A 21,840-nucleotide genomic window follows, 5' to 3' on the forward strand; every position below is an offset into this window, starting at 1 on the left:
ACCTAGGGAGTTAAAAGTCTGGAAATTGCTGGAGCAGAATCAAGCCTATTTACCTAAGCTGATCACCCCAGGCAGCAGGTCAATCATTTACTGATACCAAGCTGTTTCCTACCTTCAGGATCGCCAAAGCCCTTGTTTGATTCTCTTTGCGTGATTCTCTCTAAAGAATAGACAAGAGGCAGCATAGAAGGTATCTTTCTCTGAAGTTGTAGCCTGTATTCTTTCCAGACCAGAGAACATTTTTATCCTGCCCAGAGTAGTAAATGTCACAGGGCCCTTCTCAGCTCTATAATAAACAAATGTGAAAAAGATTCACACACAAACCGGATATCTGGTACCACCTCAGGTATAGGAGCTTGTGGCTGTGGAGAAGCATCTCCTGCTGCTGGAGGTTTATGAGAGAAAACAGACTAGCTCTAGAATAAGCTATTCTAGAGGGGGGACTGAGGTTGTTACACAATTCTCAAAAAGCATGGACCGTCTCCCTCCAAGTGCACATTCTGGAAATACGCGATTTTTAGTGAGCATGACCCGCTCTTCTCCAGGTCTGAATGTCACTCGTCTTAGAAATACTGTCCTGTCGTCACTGCACATGTCTGGCAGTTCTGTGTAACGGCTCCTGGTTCTTTTAGTTATCAGAAACATGGTGATAAGGAGGCCCTATCTTTTTTTTTTTTTTTGAACTGCCTTTGGGGAAGGAGTTGGGCCATGTGTGAGACCAGGCAATGTTGGATACTACTCTTGTCAGGCATTCTTGGAACTGAAATGATCCCCTTGTGAGGTTTGTGACAGAAGTTTTAAGTGGCTCCTGAGGTTAACTCAAGGCAGGAGTTGAGGCCATTGAGAGTGCAGCCCAGGCAGAAACCCCATGTGTGATTTTGGATGAATCTAGGGCTAACTCCCGGGAATGTTCTGGAAGAGTTATGAGAAACTGATAGATTTCTGTGACAATATTATGCTCAGTAAAATGTGAAGTGCACGTCTGGCCAGTTTCCAGATCCTTAGAGACACGATGGGGGTGGTCTGAAAGGGAGGAGGCTGTCAGTGCTCCAAAGGCGTTGGCCAGACTCACCCACAGTCCTGAAGCGCGTGTCCCCTGCTACATCTCACCTGTCCTCTCTGAGAAGCCTCGGGCTTGACACCAAAATGCTGGTGGCCCCTGGAGAGCGCACCCAGCTTTTCTTCCCACTTCATGCATATTGGTTGTATTAAGTGGTGGAAGACTATTCTTGAGGTTGACTAGATTATATAGACAGCATTATTCCTTTGACATGTCAGGAGTTAGAACTCAGAAGATAATTATTATATTGAGAGCCAGGGTTCTCATTTTTGCCTCATTCCCAACCCACTGCGTTCCCCAAGTGGTCATGGAATTAAGCACATGCAGGAGCTTAAACTGGGGGAGTCACTGGGGAAAGCAAGCTGACTAACAGAGTCAGAGGTTCTTCACTGGCCCTTGGATGTGCCATGTCCCCGGCCCACTGGGTACCACTATAACCAAGAGGCCAGCCGTTGACTGGACCTTCTTTGAGGAGGGGGAGGGGAGGAGTGGGGGAGGAGCAAAGGGAAGTGTTTCCAGTCCTACTGGCAATCACTGGAGTCCTGAATGCATCCTAAAGAAACCTAGGCAATTCTCAGGCTAGGTCTCTGCCCCTGTCTCTTCCAGAGATTCACGAGCCCCAACCAAAGTACAACATCTGCACCATTTAGAGAGAAAGAAATTACACCATCTTAATCTTTCTCTGGTAACTCAAGGATTTAATTACTATCTCACTTTGCCTCGCTAATATCCACTCAACTGAACCCAAGAAATGTAGATAGAATGAGGCTTGCACTATTTTTTCAGATACATCCTAAAAATTAAATTGTCTGTCTGGCAGACATTCCAAAGCAGCCATAATTCCTAAGCATTTACAAGATCAAGGTAAAAGAATGCCATCATGAGACGTGGTTGGTTAACAGAGAGTTTCATTTCTTTTACTGACCCGCCTCATACATACCTAACAGTGTGACAGCAAAGGCATTAAAAACAGAGATTGCATCACCAAGTCCACTGAACGCCCTTTTCTAATGCATCTGGCCCCACATGAACTCTGCTCACATACTATCATTTTTGCTAACTAGAATACTAGGATAAAGAGAAAAGTTGAAGCTGAAATAGAGGGACAAATAGCAACATTTCATCTTTATCTGGTGCTTCTTAGGACCAAGAATTGAACTATTGCTTTTATCTTTTTTTTTTTTTTCATCTAATCCCTTTAACAAATTTACATACTTGCTCAAGTCACAGAGCTAGTGAGAGGAGGTAAAATTAAGTTGGAGTCTGTCTGACTCCAAAACCCATGTTCTCTACACTCTGTTCTGGGAAAAATACTCACCAAATAGTATCTGTACTATTTGTATTTTAAGTGCAAAAGACTCAGGAGTCCTCTCTAAATTATTTGCTTGGATCCTCAGAGTACATATTTATGGCACCTCCACCTCCATGGTGTCTTTGCTCCTGTACAGGCATAAAAATCAGTATCACAGTGGTTTTCCTCTCTTCCAGAAAAGTAACTACAACATGCACATAAACAATTGCCCACATGTTAGTCCATTAACCTCTTTCTGAAACTGTGAGAGAAAATTGTTTCTCTTTCCTGGTTCACAAACATTGTTTAGTTTGCTTGATTTTAATGTAACACACAAATTTTTCATGTGTTATACTAGGAATGTTTTTGAAGTTTATTTCTGCAGTCAAATTTCTGTCTTTGAGAAAGCTAAGTATGTCAAAACTTTCCAATATGGTTTTATTTAATCTTCATAAGAGCCCTGTAAGAGGAGAGTCATTTTCCAATGATATCCTTTGAGATAAGGAACCTGAGACTCATTCAAGGTGAGTGCCCTTCTCAATATCACTCAGCAGGCAAGTCCTGGACAGCTTGGGACTCCAAATTCTTTGCTCTTGTTTTTTTCTTTTACCCAAACAGTTCTCTGGATTCCTAGGGCTTACAAATGGTAGGAATGGAATACACAGCTATTTTCAGAAATTAAAAATGCTGAATGACTACACAGTCTGTTCCCTGGCTGCAGAGACCCACTCAGATAGCGACTGCTTGGGGCTAGGGTCACTGTGGTAGTATTGTTATTCTAATTAGATTTTCATTGAGTTTTGGAAAGAAGACACTAATTGTTACTTGATAAAGTCTGCCTCTAAGGCAAAAACCTTTCAAACCCATGTGTCTATGAGCAAAGTAAGAGCTCAAAAAATTCTTGCTCAGAGAAGCAAGGGGTAACAAATCACTGTCCCTTAATCTATTCCATGCCTGTGGGACGGTGTACATGTGTATGGCCTATAGAGCCCCCATGGTGTCTCTTTATGTACACCATTCCTTTCTCGGTTAACTCCATGACCAGAGGGATGTCTCACGGGTCAAGCAGTTGCCAAATGATAGGAAACCTAAGGGGACTTCCCTGGTGGCTCAGATGGTAAGGAATCTGCTGGAAATGCGGGAAACCTGGGTTTGATCCCTGGGTCGGGAAGATCCCCTGGAGAGGGGAATGGCTACCTATTCTAGTATCCTTGCCTGGAGAACTCTGGACAGCGGAGCCTGGTGAGCTACAGTATTCCTCTCAATGAGTCAGACACTACTGAGCAACTAACACTTACACACACAGGAAACCTGAGGAGGTCCTCCTGCAGGTTGAGATTTCATCCTAAGTACAGTCCCAATACCTACAGAAGCCAACTAAAGTTACAGGAGGAATTCTTGTGCCTATAACTTCATTTCAGTCCTAAAATGCTCCTATGTGGCAGTCTTGTCCACATCCTGGCTGTGGGATTAACGTGCATCTTTGTCCCCAACTTGTCCTCATCTCTGTGACCTCAGAGGGGCTAAGAATCTTGGTGCAGGATAACCCATATGATTTGTTCAATGAGAAAACAGAAAAAACAAAACTTCTGCCCTTTGCTCTACACCAGCTTGAAAATTATTTCCCTCCTTTCTACAGCTCCAAGGTCAATTTTCCCTTGGGAGCAGCTAAGGAACTAAAGGTCACAAAAAGTTGGCAATTCACTGTGCCTTGGAGGGCTTCCCAGAAAGCAAAATGAAAATGAGATTGTTTTCACATAAGACCTCTGTATTTGGAGGACAGGATTCAAACTGTTTGAATTTGCAGTTTCACTGTGCACTTAGGTAACCCCCACAAAGTCCAGTATTGTTGTTGTTTTTTTCCCCTCAAAAAAAAGCCAAAACAATATCAGAAACACTTCCTGCAGAGAACCCTAACTAGGCAGAATTCTTTTCTGTCTTTGCTGGGCTGATGTTTTCAAGGACTCATTTCTTAAGATAAGTCTTATATGGTGCATTTAGTTGGAACCCTTGTTGATTTCCGGATAATGATGGCTGTCATCCACAGGGCCTGTTTTGTGATGATCTCATTAGATTTTACAAGGGAAGCAGCTGAAGACCCATGGTTAGTACATGAGCAGGTAGCAAGAACAGGGAAAAGCCAGAGGCTGCCAAGAGATGTTACAGAAAGCAGGTTTCTTTCTGACCAAAGGAAAACCCATCTCTCAATTCCAAGGAGATGTACCCTGAAGTTCAAACATATGTTTTTCACAAAACTTAGCTCTGCTCCCTTAATAAGAATTTCAAATACAGGCAAGAACCAATGGCTAGACTTTCCCAAACCTGACTGTTCTCTACCAAAATTCATCTCTTTTTGTTCCTCTTTGCATAATGGAAGTATCCTTGAGAAGAGATAATATTATAGAATGCAGTTGTGTTGGTAACTTGAAAGCCCAGCGTGGGCGTCCTGGTCCTGACACCACCATGACTTGCTCTGTGCCTTGGTGCCAATGTCTAAAGCGCTTGCTGAGTGTGCGTGCTGAGTCGCTTCAGTCCTGTCTGACTCTGTGCGACCCCATGAACAGTAGCCTTCCAGGCTCCTCTGTCCATGGAATTCTCCAGGCAAGAATACTGGAGTGGATTGCCAGGCCCTCCTCTCTTGCTGGTGACTCAGTTTCAATTCTTTACCATCTACCTCCTCCCTTTGAAGACCCACAAACGTTTATTAACAGTTCTTCATCACTTCTGCAGTTGTCACCTACTCTTTCCCAGATACACGTTAGAGACTATTTTTGAAACAAGAGTAAGTCATCTTGAAGGTTGTAAACCTTCTGCAGGTCTTAAATCAAACCACAGCCTCCTTGGAGTCTCCTGTTTGGGTCTGTTTGTGTGGATATATATACTTTTAATTATGTGTACAGTCCTCTAAAGATTACGCGTGCTCAATAAATATTCACTGGTGATGGTAAATTAGTAATTGGCTATAAATTTAGTAGGAAAAGTGATTTATTAAAAAAAAAAAAACAAACCCTTTGGCATTTCCAGAGATGACCAAAAAGTAAACTAGAAGTATTAACTGTCTTGGAGGGGTGGCTGGACTGGGGAATGGTGCCTTGAGGGTTACTCTCCTCCTGCAATCTGGGAACAGAATGGCCGGGCAGATTAAAGATCCTGGTTGTATTCAATTTTGCTGCTATTATTTGCTAATCGTACAACCCTCAGCAAGTCACTTCCGCTCTCTTGGCCTCAATTTCTCTTTTTCAAAAGTAGTTTTTATCATTCTGAATGTCTCCTCTAGTTTTAATATTCTGTCTTCTAAGAAAAAATGGGGAAATTAAGCTGGGAAAGCTCTTTTAAAAATGGACACGGTTGGGGAAAGGAAGGATGGAGGAGCGGAGAGTAGCGCTGGCATATACACACCTGCGCATGTGAAGCAGATCACTAGTGGGTAGGTGCCGTGTGGCCCAGGGACCTCAGCCCCGGGAGCTGTGATGGCCCAGAGGGATGGAGTGGGGCAGGGCGGGTAGGAGGCTCAAGAGGGAAGGGCTACATGTGCTCTAGTGAAGCAGACGGTTAAGAGTCCACCGGCAATGCAGGAGACCTGATTTCCATCCCCGGGTCAGGAAGATCCCCTGGAGAAGGGAATGGCCACCCACTCCAGTATCCTTGCTCGGAGAATCCCATGGATGGAGGAGCCTGACGGGGTACAGTCTATGGGGTTGCAAAGACTCAGACTCAGCTGAGCGACTAAGCACTCATTACAGATTCACGGTGTCATACGGCGGAAACTGACACAAGATTGTAAAGCGAGGCTACTCCCGTTTTTTAAAAAAGTAAACACAAAAATGATCTTTATCTCTCTGGAGCCATCATCCCTACCTCTTAGGTAAGTGAATCTGGAATGGGGGTGGGGCAGTGAAAAACCTCAGAGATGTAAGCTCGAGGTTGTTACACACTGGAGAGGCCAGCATTGAGCTTTCCTGGGGAAGGAGCCCACTCACCTAGAAGGCAGGGACTCACATCAGAATTCTCCATGCAGCTATGACCCTGGCACCGACTCTCAGCTGTACCTCACCTGCGTGTCATGAATGTGAGTTCCAGAGAGCGGCAGTCACGGCTGTTATCCTCCCTCTGTAAACAAACAGAGGTCCTTAGAGCTGACGTGACTTGCCCAGGGTTACAGAAGCGTGGCAGTGAGTCAGAGGGAACGGTGTGTGTTGGGGGAGGGGGTGAAGTTATAAGCGAAAGGCAGAAGACTCAGGGACAGATCTGCACCTCCTCTGAAGCTCACAGAACAACGGTCCAGGGCTGGGGATGAGCTTTACATTGGCTGTGGGTCCCGAAAGCATCTCTGACCTCCTGCCCCTCCCTACGCCACCTCAGCAGCCTGCCCAGGGTTACTCACCCAGGTTCTTGCTAACTGGACGCCTGTGCTCATGTCTCTTCTTGTAAGTTTCATGTAAGGCTATTGTAATGAAAAGGAGGCACAACGAGGAAGAAGAATGAATCAAAGATCTTCCCCGAGGCCTCAAACCAAAAGGGTGGTTTTCTCTGGAGAGGTTCTGATTTTCCTCTTATATTTTGCAGAAATGAATGTGCATCAGGATGACTGACAGAATTATGATGTTTATTCCAAGCACTGATTTTTTTTTAACCTCAGGTTATTTTAGTCTGCTCTACTTTTCCTATAAAAAAGAAAGAATAATGCTTGCTCACTGTGATATTGTATGAGAGAAAACCGCCCAAAGCAGTACTGTTCAAAGGAAATTGCTAATTGCACCAAGCACCAAAGCATGATGGGAAGTTCTCATAAAGGATGTGTGTAGCATACTAGCCCACACTGGGTCACTTCATCACCACAAAGCATGCCCAGGGAGCTCTAAGGCCCTGAAGAATCACTCTCGTAAGTAAATAATGGCAGAAATCCTTGATCCAACAAGAAAAACACTCAAAGAAATTGGGAATCAATGGTCTGATGTTTCGGTAGCAGCCAGAGACTGCATCACTTTGTGGCCCATTTTCTTTCATTTTTAAAGATGAGAGAGGGAAAGACAGCATTTATAATCACTAAGGGATATCTGGTAGTTTTCCAGGTGATGAGGGAATGGCCTGAATTTAGTCAGAATAGACCAGTTTCCTGGCAGCATCCTCAAGTGACTATTATTCTCAGCAAAGGTCTTCTGGAGTTTTCACATTTCTCAGTTTTGATTCTATTCCTAGTATCTAATTGACTTCTTCTTAGGTAGCCTTTTGGGGAGAAGAATGGGTAGCACAATAAATAATTCTTAGCTGATAGTCTACATAAGCTACACTAACTTTCTAGAAGTCGCAAAACAAACCATCCAAAGTCGCCTTTGGATTGCCCACCACGTCTCCTCGGCTCAGGCAGGACAGGAAGCGGGCAGATCCACAATTCAGCCATGAACTATCCGTCAGTGATGCCCAAGAGCCAAAATGGCTCATGATTCCAACAATCAATGTCAATGTCAAATTTAGCTGAAATGTAGACCTCAATGTACTCACATCAAGTTAAAAAAAAAAAAAAAAGTGAGCAAGGTGCTGAAATATGGGTCAATTTTAAATATCCTCTAATATTTATGACCAAGTAACCAAACAACAGTTGTCTTTTTTTTTTAACAGTCACAGTTTTTTATTTTATTTTTTATAATCAGTGAGCACAGTATCACTTCTTGAATTGAATGAATTTCTACTACTAGACTGGAGTCTCTAGACCTGCTAGTTTTCTAGCAGGAGGAAAAGCATTTCAGAGCATGAAGCAATATGAAACTCTGTTTCCCTGCTTTCAAAAAGCCACCTGGCCATATATACACCTCCCTCTATCACTCACTCTGCCCATCTGTGCCTGAGAGTCTGATAGACAGTGAAGGCAAGGAGGGTCATGGCCAGCAGAAGCTTTCCAGAACATGCGGGAACTGTTCTGATAATCCTGTTTTTCACTGCCCATTACTCAAAAGGGAGAAGGCAGTATTGTGAACAGAGACTTTCCTCCCATAAATCTTCAGGCATGGAGGCACCAAGTGTGTTGCTGTAATAGCAGCAGGACAAAAAGAATCTATAAGCTGTGTGTGTGTGTGTGTGTGTGTGTGTGTACAATGTATGGAAATAATCTCAATATGAGAAAGGCATTAGATCAATTTTGTGAACAGGAAAATCTTTTGTCTGCACTATTTCTGGGTGTGGGTTCCACAAAATCTAAATACTTGGGTAATTTCTGGAATTAATTAGCAAATGTCTGTCCAAGTCAAGGGCTTTAAAGACTTCTATTAATAGCATACCCATTTCTCTAAAATTGCTACAACATATTTTGATCATTTTTAGAAAAGGCAAAGTACAAGAACCTTTGGCATGTAAAAAATTCTTTTGAGATATCTAAATGAATTTCAGGGTTGGTTAATTATACTGGAGTTCAGATGTCTTCAAGTAACTCTTGGCGTGCTAAATACCATTGCCATCTTATTTTACATAATCTTATAAGTAAGATTAACTAATGAAACTCAAGTAAACTGATAGATTGACACAGTGGTCTGAGCATTGTTTGGTTACATACATGCTTAGCTTCCTCTCCAGACATAATCCTTTCTTCTACAGTTAGGCACTCTATGTCTTAATTGCTGTCCGTTCTCTAAAGAGGATTATCTGATGATCACCATTTTCCCTCTTTAAACCACTATCTGATACATCTCCGACTGGGATATGACTATCTTCACATGCGTTTTCCCAGAATTCCCACTTGCCCCAAGCCAAGGTCATAGCCACCTGTTGGAATCAAGTATTATCCGTCATTCTAGCATAGATCATTTATGGAGTGCCTAAGGTACGCTTGACACAGTGCTAAGTGCTACAGATGCAAAGATGAGTCGCTCACAGTTCTGCCCAGAAGACCAGAACCTCATAGAGCAGAGGAACCAGAAAAGGAGCCGAGGCGGCTTGGCGTGAGGCTACAAGGACACTGACAACTGAACACAACGGAGAACAGCTCTAGACGGCGGTTCAGGAAGACTTGCAGAGGCGCTGAGGTCCAAGCAGTGTTCCAAAGAAAAGGAAGTTAGAATCTGCATTCTTCCTTTTTAAGAATTTAGACTCTGAAGAAAAAGCTACCTCTTTCCAAGAATTTGTCTGGTATCTTAAAGAGAAGAAAGTACAAGAAGGGAGACAGTTGTGGTAGGCATGCTAAGGAAGTTTTGATTGCCCAGAGAAGGCAGGTAAGAGGGTCCAGAGGGAGGCTTCTAATTAAAAGATGAGAACTTTTAGAACCCTGAATCAGAGCCTGTGCCTAACTCATAGCCCTTGAACCTGGAGCCTAATTTGAGATCATTCTGTGCGGTTCAGGTCCCACTTGCCCTCCCAAGTCCTGGGGGCTTTTGCCTGGTGAACAGTAGTGTTATAAATCTGAGTTCAACTCCGTCACGATTTGAATGGCATTTATCCTTTGAGCAACGAAGAGCCAAGCACTGTAGAAATGGCGGTGAGGATTCTGATGTCAGCAGTGGACACCATTTAAGGAAGCTCATAGTTAAAGAATAGAGACGACCCACCCAGGACCCACCCCAACAGCCTCCGTTAACACCCATATCCAACTCCAACTTGAATACCACACATTTCAAGCAAGATACAAGCTGGAAGGCAAGCTTAGTAGCTTTCATCCAAGCCTGGTTGGAAATCCTTCTTAAGTTGGCTTAGGTAAATATTTAGTGTGTAAGTGAAAACTTTTGTCATCTTAAAATAATTCACTGGTTTCCTGAAGTTGGGCCAAGAGATGGTTGAGTTGTTAGATTCTTTTAGAAACTCGGATTTAAAAAAGCAAACTTCCAATGGACCAGCTTTCCTGTTTGTTTCATTCTTCATCCACTGAAATAAAGAATGTAAATAAAAGCTAATTTAGAATAGATTTGACTACATAAATACTTAAAACTTCTTTTAAAAATTTTATATGCAAAGGTAAAAATAGAAACAGTGACCCAGGGAACTGTATTTGCAACATAAATAACAGGCAAAATGTGACTGTCCTTAGAGTATTTGCAAACCTGCTAAGGACAATATCCCAGTTGAAAGTTGAGCAGGAAATGAACTGCTAATTCACAAAAGTAGAAAGGCAAATGACCTACAGTCATATGAAAAACTGTTTGGCCACATCAAAAATGAAATAAAAGCAAATTTAAAGAGCGAAGTAACATCTTCTTTGTATAAGATTGGCAAAAATTGAGTAACACCAGGTATTAGCATGGTGGGGCAGGCACATTCACACACTGCAATGGTGGAAGTGTGAATTGCTGCAACCTCTTATTTAAGGGCAGCTTGTTAAACCATATAATGTGGGCAATTTGTGACTTAACAAATCCACTTCTAGGACTTATTTTTAGACAATAACGGAAGAGTGTATTAAAATTTTCCCATAGTCCACAGATATTTATTTAAGTTTTGTTTATAGCAGCAAGTTTTAAAAGTCAACCTAAGTGTTTATCAGAGAGGATTTGGATAAACACTTGCACTTGCATTTGAGGACACTGTGCAGCCGTTTAAAATGATGAGATCCAGGGCTTCCCTGGTGACTCAGTGGTAAAGAATCTGCCTGCCAATGCAAGAGAGTCCAGTTTGATCCCTGGTCCAGGAAGCGCCCACATGCCACGGAGCGACTAAGCCCACAGGCCACAACTGTTGAGCTTGGGCTCCAGAGACCCAGAACCACAGCAGCAGAACCCTTGTGGCTCAACTACTGAGGGCTGCGCTCTAGAGCCTGTGCTGCTCAACAGGAGAGTCTTAGTCTCTCAGCCATGCCTGACTCTGCTAGTCCGTGGACTGTAGCCCGCCAGGCTCCTCTGTCCATGGGGGTTCTCCAGGCAAGAATCCTGCCATACCCTCATCCTTCACCAAGAAAAGGCATCGCGATGAGAAGCCCTCACACCGAACCTAGACATCGCCCCTGCTCACCGCAACTAGAGAGAAGTCCTGTACCGCAACAAAGACCCAGCACGGCCAGAAATAAATACATAAAATTATTTTAGAAAATAAAATAGTGAGATCCATCCAGAAGCAGTGGGAGAGCTTGAACTCTGTCATCAGTAAATCCAGGTTTACATTTTAGCTCTACCAGTCACTAGCTGTGGGACCTTCGGCAAGCCATTTGACCTCTGTAAGCCTTGGTTATCCTCTTTAAAAATGGGGATAATATTAGTACCTGTGTCCTTATGTCTTAAGATTGAGGTGAATTAGATGAGAGTATGAAAGTAAAGTTCTTAGCACACCACCTAACACAAAAAAGACAGAATTGTTAGTCCAAAGGTTTTGATTCAATACCGTCACTTCCATATAAAGTGACAAATTAGAACCAAGATTTTACCTCTTGATCTTCTTAATACTTTACTGAAATAAATGTATTTTTTTAAAAAGGAATGAACTAATAACAAAGAAGAAAACACTATAAGAAAAGAAATGCCTGAATAAAAAAGTTCCCTTAATGATTAAAATTGCTGTTACTATTAACAATCAATAGATGTACTATAAAATATTATTTAAAAAGCTTTTCAAAATTTAGAGCAAAATGACATGAATGGAGATGCAGTAAAAAAGATAATTAGATATCATAATAAAAATTACAGCAACTAACATACACTAAGACTGCTTGAATATGCGCTACATGCATATTTACATCCATTGTGTCCATTATTTCAGTCTTCCCAGCAAACTTCTGAAGTAGCTAGGGATAGTATTCCCTCTAGATGAAAGTGAAAATGAAAGTCATGTCCGACTCTGTGACCCCACGGACTATAGCCTGCCAGGCTGCTCTGTCCATGGAATTTTCCAGGCAAGAATCCTGGAGTGGGTTGCCATGCTCCTCCAGGGGATCTTCCCGACCCAGGAATCAAACCCAGGCCTCCTGCATCGCAGGTGGATTCTTTACCATCTGAGCCACCAAGGAAGCCCATTCCCCTTGATAGCTGGAAAGATGAAAGCATCAAGAAATTAAGGAATTAGCCCCAGCCACAAGGCTGGTATACGGCAGATTCAGGGGATGCACTCTGCCAGTGTGGTCCTCTGCTGGATCGCGTCTGTCCCCTCGGCATCTTTGCCACACCTGCTAAGGACTTACCTGCATCACAAAGAAGCAGAAACAGTGTTTCTCAGAGTTTCAGATTAGAGCCTAGAGTGGGTAACTGTGCCTTGGAAGGTAGAGGAGAAGAGGCCATTGTTCCCTGGGAACAATGGAGACAGCTATGGGCAGACGCAGGAGCAGAAGGTGCCCATGAGATTTGAAGCAACTTCAAGGTGAGCATCTGGAGAATCACACACGTTGGGATCGCAGACTGAGCTAGTCAGTGACAATTCAACAGACTTTCACTCCCTGCCCACTCCCCCCGCCCCCGATGCTTATTCCTTGTATTAAAACACTGTCTACCAGGAACACACAGAAAGGCTTTGGTTTCACTGACCAAACACTGATGATAAAGCTCCCAGATACTGAGATCCAATCCAGGAAGTCCTGCATCCAACTAACAAGTGTCTCAGAAACAGTATATAAAATTAAAAGAAAGAAATTATCAAAAAGAATCTTAGTACTGAGAAATCATGATGCTAAGATTAAAAGGGCTCATTTCCAGCTAAATGAACTAAAAAGAAAAGCAATCTAGGTAGTCTTATGGTATTTTAGAATGCCAAAACTTAAAAGAACATAACTTGCAGAGAGGAAAAATAATAACTACAAGGAATATAAATTAAAATGACTTCTGACTTCTCATCAGTATCACAATATGATAATAGAAGATGTTGGGAAAATGCCTTCAAAGGTCTGAGGACACATGATTTAAACCTGGAAATCTATGCTCAGCCAAACTATAAATCAAGGGTTAGAGCAAAATCTGGATATCTTATAGTTGATAAGACTCTGAAATGTTAACTTCTGTGCACAAGTTTTTAAACAAGGGCAAAATCCTAGCTTACTTGATAAATTTTCTGCATCATGAAAAGCAAAGATATTTAACCATTTTACTACTATGAATTTATTTTCATGAACATTAAAAAGATGGAGCAGAGCAAGCTTTTACCCTTATGCATGCTATTTAAAATAAAGGTGTCGTAGTACTTAGGTATTAAAAGGGGCTTCTCAGGTGGTGCTAGTGGTAAACAACCTGCCTGACAATGCAGGAAACATAAGGGACATGGGTTCAGTCTCTGGATCAGGAAGATCCCCTGGAGAAGGAAATGGCAACCCACTCCAATATTTTTACCTGGGAAATCCCATGGTCAGAGGAGCCTCGCAGGCTACAGTCCATGGGGCAGCAAAGAGTCAGACACGACTGAGTGACTTAGCATAGATATTAAAAAGAAATAGTTTAAAAAGGTAGTATATGAATACAGCAGGATTATGAAGATAGCATATGAATGACTGGAGTTTGGGAAACATTTTGATAAGGTAAATGACTTCCAAATATATTTAGATTTTAAAGACTTTGCAGAGCCAAAAGCAAGAACTCATCAGCTGCAGCAATGCCAGGGCAGAGGAGCCTAAGGACCATTCTTTGCTGACCACCCCTTGAAGGTAGCTGAGTTTCCATTGCTAAGATTTCCATATCCATCATCTTATCTACGGAAGCCTCTGACTGGGGTCCTTAGGAAGCCTCTCCTACGGGGAAGAGAATGTGAGAACTGGTTGAACTGAGTGTTCTCACGTGCCCACAAGTTCCATTTCTCCCTATAAAGTAATGCATTTAGCAATCTGATCCAAATGCCAGCGTCTTTATTTTTGCTTCCTCCTATTTCCTTCTATTTTTTTTTTAATCTTTTTAGATTGCATGCTTCTGTGTAATCTCAAATATCCTCACTTGGAGTGAGGAAAAGTTTATCTAAATAATGCTAGTCACACATCTCGATTTCTTGGGCCATTCCCAGCCCCCAGAGCCTGATCATCTATGGCACAAGGACACAGGAGAGCTTCTGGTCCCAGCTTGCTGGTCTCATCGTCAGGGTTCTCAGTGCCCGAACAGACGGTAACTTTGGAGATTTAAGCAGAAAAAGAACGTAATGGAAGTATGTCAGTTCGCAGAGTGGTTAGGAGGGCTAGGGAGAAGCACATGGAGGAAACAGAGGAGGCAAAGCAGAGCCAAGATGGAACCTCAGGACAGTCTGTTCGGGATGCTGACGCTGGCCTTGGCATCACACCTGCCCCTACAGCTCCGCCAGCCACACCTGGACCCGACCTCCACCAGAAACATCGACCAGACTCTCTAAGGCCCCTGGACGTTCGCATTCCCCAGTGAAGACTCAAGCAGGTGTAGCTGGTAGCCTGAGCTACCTGTGATCTAGGGAAGGAAGCCTCAGGCCCTTTGGGCCTTGGTTTCCCTACTGAGATTCCCTGACCCAGGCAGTAGGGCAGGCAAACATCAGGAAAGTCCAGGGCACTTGGTTACCTTCTGAGTCTCTATCAGAGCTGACTTCTCATGCCCCTCTTTGTCATCACCTCTTTGCTCTCATTAAACTGAGCAGTTTACAAATGAAGATATGTATGTTGGATTAATTACGTTTATATAATATATAGTTTCTCTTTCTTTCAAAGTCAGACTTTAAACAGAAGTTTCTCATTTAAAATTGTAGTGTCTTTTTATTTGTACTTCTAAATGAACCCAGACAAGGCTGAGGAGTCTTTCTTGTTAAATTCTATTGGGACATAAGCTGCAAATTCCAAAAAAGGACAAATTCAGAGAGGCTAAATGTTCTAGTGCAATTAACCACAAACAATGTAAGATGCTTACTTTATGAATTCTTGAAGATTTTAAACTGTGATAGTACAAATCCACTGAACTGCTTAATTCAAGAACCCAGTAGAGATCTCTGGTCAATTCTGGTTTTAAAAAAGAAAAATCTGTGATGAAACAAGTACATCTTTCACAGTAATGTATAAAAGATGATGTCGGTATATATAAAAAATAATTAATGTCAGCTGTTGATATTCTTTGTACTAAATTATATTCATAAGCAAGATTTTTATGTTTTATGGGGTCTGACTTCATACTGCCCTGTTGCAATAACATTCCCAGTGTTTACTTTAGTCTCCTTTACATTTACAACATCCTGGAGGGTGGTGGTGCTAAATTTAATTTGTCAACCTATGTTAATTTTACAAGGATTCAGATCAAACTGCTGTATAAACAAGAACTGCCTTGCAGAGGCTTTTGGTGATTAAACAGGAGAAGTTGCAGCTGAACTAAAAAATAAGCTGCCAGTGTATTTTTCATTTTTCCCCCTATAATTTTAATGGCTCAAATGAAAGAGCTGTTTTGCTTTAACAATAGCGTCCTTGTTAAAAGTCCTTTAGAGAGCTGTTACACCACCCTGAAGCTGTCTAATTAAACCATTAATATAACAAAGATACCATTAGTTGCTAAATCCAAAGAATACACTTCCATCTCACAGTAGAAATTAAAGGTGATTTTTTTTTTTTTCAGCTTGTAGCTTGATTTCCAGTTTAGAGAAAGCCTGCCTGTCCATTAGACCTTTTTTTTTTTTTTGCAGAGAAACATCATCAATCTGCAAGACTTACTACAATGGAATATTATTTTCCTCAACAGAGGCTGTTATTGAAACTGCATATTATCAAGCCAGCTGTCTGATTAAGTTTTTATAAAGGATTAGGGGGTTATATGAGTACCTAACAGCTGCACTAGCTAGACTAAAACTAGGGTTCCCAAATCGTATGCGTCTTGGTATAAGGAATGAAAAGATATATTCTTTACCAATGCAGTGAGATATTAATATTTAAAGGGAAAATTAAATTAGAAATAAAACCTCATTCCTGAGTGCAAAGCGTTCTGTGAATACAAATGAAGAATTTTGCCCCTTCTCTTAAGGAGTCCACCATAGTCTTAGTAGGCATGAAAATTTTTGAAGCGTTAAAACATAATTAAAGATTTACATGAAAGTTCAAGGGATTGAAGCAGTTAGTGTAAAAAGAAACTGCTGAAAAATGCAAAGAGCTGCTATGGAAGTTCAAAGGCAAGAACAGGTTAATAAGGGTCAGAAGCTGAAGAGGAGAGCTGGTGGAATTGATCAACCAAGACCTCTGAGAAGAGTCATCAGGATTGTCTGAAGGGTGACCTGTTACAGGTAGAAAAGACCTGGGCGATCATCTCCTCCTCCAGTTCCTCCCAGACTAATCTGCTGAACAGAATTAACTCCTAATAATGAAATTCCTGGTCTTTTCCTCAACACTATTGAGTCATGGAATATATGAGCCCTTTTATTTATATTTAAATAATTTTACACTGGCTCAGATGCACCAAGAACTGTTTGCTTGTATTTTTTGTTTATTTATTTGCTTGTTTTTAACACCTCAGGTGATAATTTTCAACTGGGAAGTTTGGGAAAAACTGTTCTAAGTCAATCTTGTGATCTCAGAATGTAAAACATTAAACAAATACCAAATGGAAAAAGAAAAAAAGCAGATGGAGACGAAGATGGTCTGTGTGTGTGTGGTGTGTGTAAGACAAATAGTAATCCCCCTGGGGTAGAACAAGAAGAGAAAACTTGTGCAAGGTCCAGGGCCAAAGAGTCCTGACCCAGTGTCTTTCACATAATAGACGCTCAAAAAATACTTTGTACTGGCTGAATTAAAAATGAAGCAAAGAACAAAACAAGCTGTAACCCTCAAGCATTTCATGACCTATTTATTACCACCTTATGTTCAATTCATTTTGTAAAACCTCTGGCTGGAGACATAGACCATGAATCTCAGAGTCTTTTCTGGATTGTATAGCAAGACTGGCTCGAAACACTTGGTGCCTGGGAAACATTTAAACATCAAGGAGGCAAATGTATTTTGCTGCAACGAGGTAGAAAGTTGAAATTTGAGGAAAGGAGACTCTGAGCTGCATCTCAAAGAACATATCCAGATGCTTATTAGACTGTGGTACATTTTGCTAAAGCATGTGATAGAATGAATTGCTCACAAAATAATTTTAAACTGGCTTAGAGGACCTTGAAGAAAATTACTTAAAACTAGCTCAAGTCCTCAGCAAACCACAGAAACATAAACCTCCATATGGGGGATAATTTCAATGTGGCAGGGAGAAGCAGATGACCTAATGCTTCTCCACCAGCCCCCAGCCCCGCCCCTTCATGCCCTGGTTCCCTCTGCATTCCTCTGGGCAGTGGGAGTTTCTGAAGTTCAGCGTGTATACATGTATATGAAATTTTTAACCAAAGAAATGCCTGTATTCATATCCTAACATATTCTAAAATTCTACCATGCTCTTTTCCGACAGAATCCCCACTTTGTTAATGCTGAATTTGTGAGACACTTTAATAAGAAGTTCATTTACAAAACAAACAGAAACAGTAATATTATGACATCAATAGTTTATTTCTTGACTTTTTGAGTTTATATATTTTAAATACCAGAATCAGAGTTTACTAGAAACAACAAAGTGTCATTAAATTATTTCCTAACACTAGATTCCAAATACATTTTTTACTGTAGGCATGGCTTGAATAATCTATGCCATGACATTTTTCATAGGATTGAATCCATAGGGTGGGTGAGTGAGCAAACATGATAAAACCATGAAAGTGATTTTGTGATCTGCTAGACACCAGCAAGACAGATGGAACAACCTGTACTTTGCCAGTGGGTCTTACCAATGTGGGGTCTAGGCCATCTTTAGCTTGTAAGCATCACTCAGGATGTAAGATGTAATGCTAGGAGTATGTCTCCTGAGTTCACAGTGAAGTTCAAGGAAGAAAGAAAAGAGAAAACTTACTGCTTTTCAGAGCTGTCTGGAGTAAAAATGTGATTTTACATATCTATTTCTTATTATATATTTGTCTCATGTATGAGTGTATGTAGGGTTTCCCTGGTAGCTCAGATGGCAAAGAATTTGACTGGCAATGCTGGAGACCCAGGTTTGATCCCTGGGTTGGGAAAAGCCCTGGAGAAGGAAATCACAATGAGTGTATGATGCGTGCATGCTCAGTCATTCGTCATGTCCAACTCTTTGTGACCCTGTGGACTGTAGCTTGCTAGGCTCCTCTGTCCATGGGATTTTTTAGGCAGAAAATCATAATTCATAATCACAACTCATATATAGGCATATACATATATATACACATATGAAGCAAGGCAAAGGGTAACAGAGTTTTGCCAAGAGAACGCACTGGTCATAGCAAACACCCTCTTCCAACAACACAAGAGAAGACTCTACACGTGGACATCACCAGATGGTCAACACTGAAATCAGATTGATTATATTCTTTGCAGCCAAAGATGGAGAAGATATACATAGTCAGCAAAAATAAGACTGGGAGCTGACTGTGGTTCAGATCATGAACTCCTTATTGCCAAATTCAGACTTATTGAAGAAAGTAGGGAAAACCACTAGACCATTCAGGTATGACCTAAATCAAATCCCTTATGACTACACAGTGGAAGTGATAAATAGATTCAAGGGATTAGATCTGATAGAGTGCCTGAAGAACTATGGACAGAGGTTTGTGACATTGTACAAGAGACAGGGATCAAGACCATCCCCAAGAAAAACAAATGCAAAAAAGCAAAATGGCTGTCTGAGGAGGCCTTACGAATAGCTGTGAAAAGAAGAGAAGCCAAAAACAAAAGAGAAAAGGAAAGATATACCCATTTGAATGCAGAGTTCCAAAGAATAGCAAGGAGAGATAAGAAAGCCTTCCTCGGGGACCAGTGCAAAGAAACAGAGGAAAACAATAGAATGGGAAAGACTAGAGATCTCTTCAAGAAAATTAGAGATACCAAGGGAACATTTCTTGCAAACATGGGCTCAATAAAGGACAGAAATGGTATGAACCTAACAGAAGCAGAAGATATTAAGAAGAGGTGGCAAGAATACACAGAAGAACTATACAAAAAAGATCTTCATAACCCAGATAATCACGATGGTGTGATCACTCACCTAGAGCCAGACATCCTAGAATGTGAAGTCAAGTGGGCCGTAGGAAGCATCACTACAGACAAAGCTAGTGGAGGTGATGGAATTCCAGTTGAGCTATTTCAAATCCTGAAAGATGATGCTGTGAAAGTGCTGCACTCACTATGCCAGCAAATTTGGAAAACTCAGCAGTGGCCACAGGACTGGACAAGGTCAGTTTTCATTCCAATCCAAAGAAAGGCAATGCCAAAGAATGCTCAAACTGCTGCACAATTGCACTCATCTCACATGCTAGTAAAGTAATGCTCAAAATTCTCCAAGCCAGGCTTCAACAGTACATGAACCATGAACTTCCTGATGTTCAAGCTAGATTTAGAAAAGGCAGAGGAACCAGAGGTCAAATTGCCAACATCCTCTGGATCATTGAAAAAGCAAGAGAGTTCCAGAAAAACATCTATTTCTGCTTTATTGACTATGCCAAAACCTTTGACTGTGTGGATCATAAAAAACTGTGGAAAATTCTGTAAGAGATGGGAATACCAGACCACCTGACCTGCCTCTTGAGAAACCTGTATGCAGGTCAGAAAGCAACAGTTAGAGCTGGACATGGAACAACAGACTGGTTCCAAATAGGAAAAGCAGTGCATCAAGGCTGTATATTGTCATCCTGCTTATTTAACTTATATGCAGAATACATCATGAGAAATGCTGGACTGGATGAAGCACAAGCTGGAATCAAGATTGCTGGGAGAAATATCAATAACCTCAGATATGCAGATGACACCACCCTTATGGCAGACAGTGAAGAATAACTAAAGAGCCTCTTGATAAAAGTGAAAGAGGAGAGTGAAAAAGTTGGCTTAATACTCAACATTCAGGAAACTAAGATCATGGCATCTGGTCCCATCACTTCGTGGCAAATAGATGGGGAAACAATGGAAACAGTAAAAGACTTTATTTTGGGGGCTCCAAAATCACTGCAGATGGTGAATGCAGCCATGAAATAAAAAGACACTTACTCCTTGGAAGAAAAGTTAAGACCAACCTAGACAGCATATTAAAAAGCAGAGACGTTACTTTGCAAACAAAGGTCCGTGTAGTCAAGGCTATGGTTTTTCCAGTAGTTATGTATGGTTGTGAGAATTGGACCATAAAGAAAGCTGAGCACCGAAAAATTGATGCTTTTGAACTGTGGTGTTGGAGAAGGCTCTTGAGAGTCCCTTGGACTGCAAGGAGATCCAACCAGTCCATCCTAAAGGAGATCAGTCCTGGGTGTTCATTGGAAGGACTGATGCTGAAGCTGAAACTCCAATACTTTGGCCACCTGATGTGAATAACTGACTCATTGAAAAGCCCCAGATGCTGAGAAAGATTGAAGGCGGGAGGAGAAGGGGATGACAGAGGATGAGATGGTTGGATTCCATCACTGACTCGATGGATATGAGTTTGAGTAAACTCCAGGAGTGATGGACAGGAAGGCCTGGCATGCTGCAGTCCATGGGGTCGCAAACAGCTGGACACCACTGAGCGACTGAACTGAACTGATATATATATATATATATATATGTATATATATATATATATATATAAGCATCAGGGAATATTTGTTTAAACATTAAATTTACTGTTTGAACCAACTGAATTTGAGATGGCAAAAATAACACTAACTGCTACTAAATGCCAACATTAGACATTATCCAAATCAGTCTTCATAGCAACTCTTTGCAGTGATTATTTTTGTCCCTAATTTATAGGTGATTATTTTTATCCCTACTTATTTAAAGTAGTTTCAAAGAGGTTAAGTTACTTGTCCAAGGACACACAGCTATTAAGAGAGAATGTAGGACACTGGACTTGGATTTTTCTCTCTCCAAACCTGTTGTTCAAAATTTTATGTTGAGGTAAAATATTTATTGTGGGTTCATGAGAGAAACACCACGCAATCTGTAAGGTGAGGGTCTTGAGGGGCAGAGAACCTGTGTGCCTGTCAGCCAGGGAGGGGCAGAGCAGCCCCAGTGTTGCTCTCCCTGACTGAATTCAGTCTGCAGCCGTGACACCTCTGTCAGAGGCTCTCAGGAAGGGCATTGCTAGGCTGAGTCTCCACTCCCACTATGTCAGGTTTTAAACCCGTAACACATCTTGCCTTCATTTGCATGTTGCTAACTTGTGCTCATGACTTAAATTCTTCAGTACGTCTGCAGTGAATTAAAAGAAGACCAGATAGCAGCCCAAAGTGCTGAGCGAAACTCTTTTGAAACTCAAAAACAGTTTCTGGCAACAGAAACCATGCTCACATTTTTAAAATTCTTATTTTACCTTATTTGGAGATATAAGAGGGACTCTGGAAACCCCTTCAACCAGAACTTAATGTTAGTAAACCTTTGTTGAAATAAAAGAAAATGTACTTCTATCCCAAAGACAGGTCACATCAATAACTATGGTTTCCATTTTCTGGCAAGGTCAAGCAGAATTTCCCACTATTTTTTCAATTAGGAAAAGTAGTATCTCAGATAACAAGAAGGGCTTTTGTAACAATCTAGTAAAGAAAGATAGAGCTAAGTCGTGCCCGACTCTTGCGGCCCTATGGACTGTAGCCTGCCAGG

General features: G+C 41.5%; 1 protein-coding gene across 10 annotated transcripts in view; it reads left to right on the plus strand.

Moving 5' to 3' along the window:
• PHLDB2 (pleckstrin homology like domain family B member 2) overlaps positions 1-21,840 on the plus strand; it is a 236,338-nt gene that overhangs the window by 635 nt on the left and 213,863 nt on the right. The window lies entirely within an intron of this gene.

The sequence above is a fragment of the Cervus elaphus genome, chromosome 31 (assembly GCF_910594005.1).
Source record: "Cervus elaphus chromosome 31, mCerEla1.1, whole genome shotgun sequence".
NCBI lineage: Eukaryota > Metazoa > Chordata > Mammalia > Artiodactyla > Cervidae > Cervus > Cervus elaphus.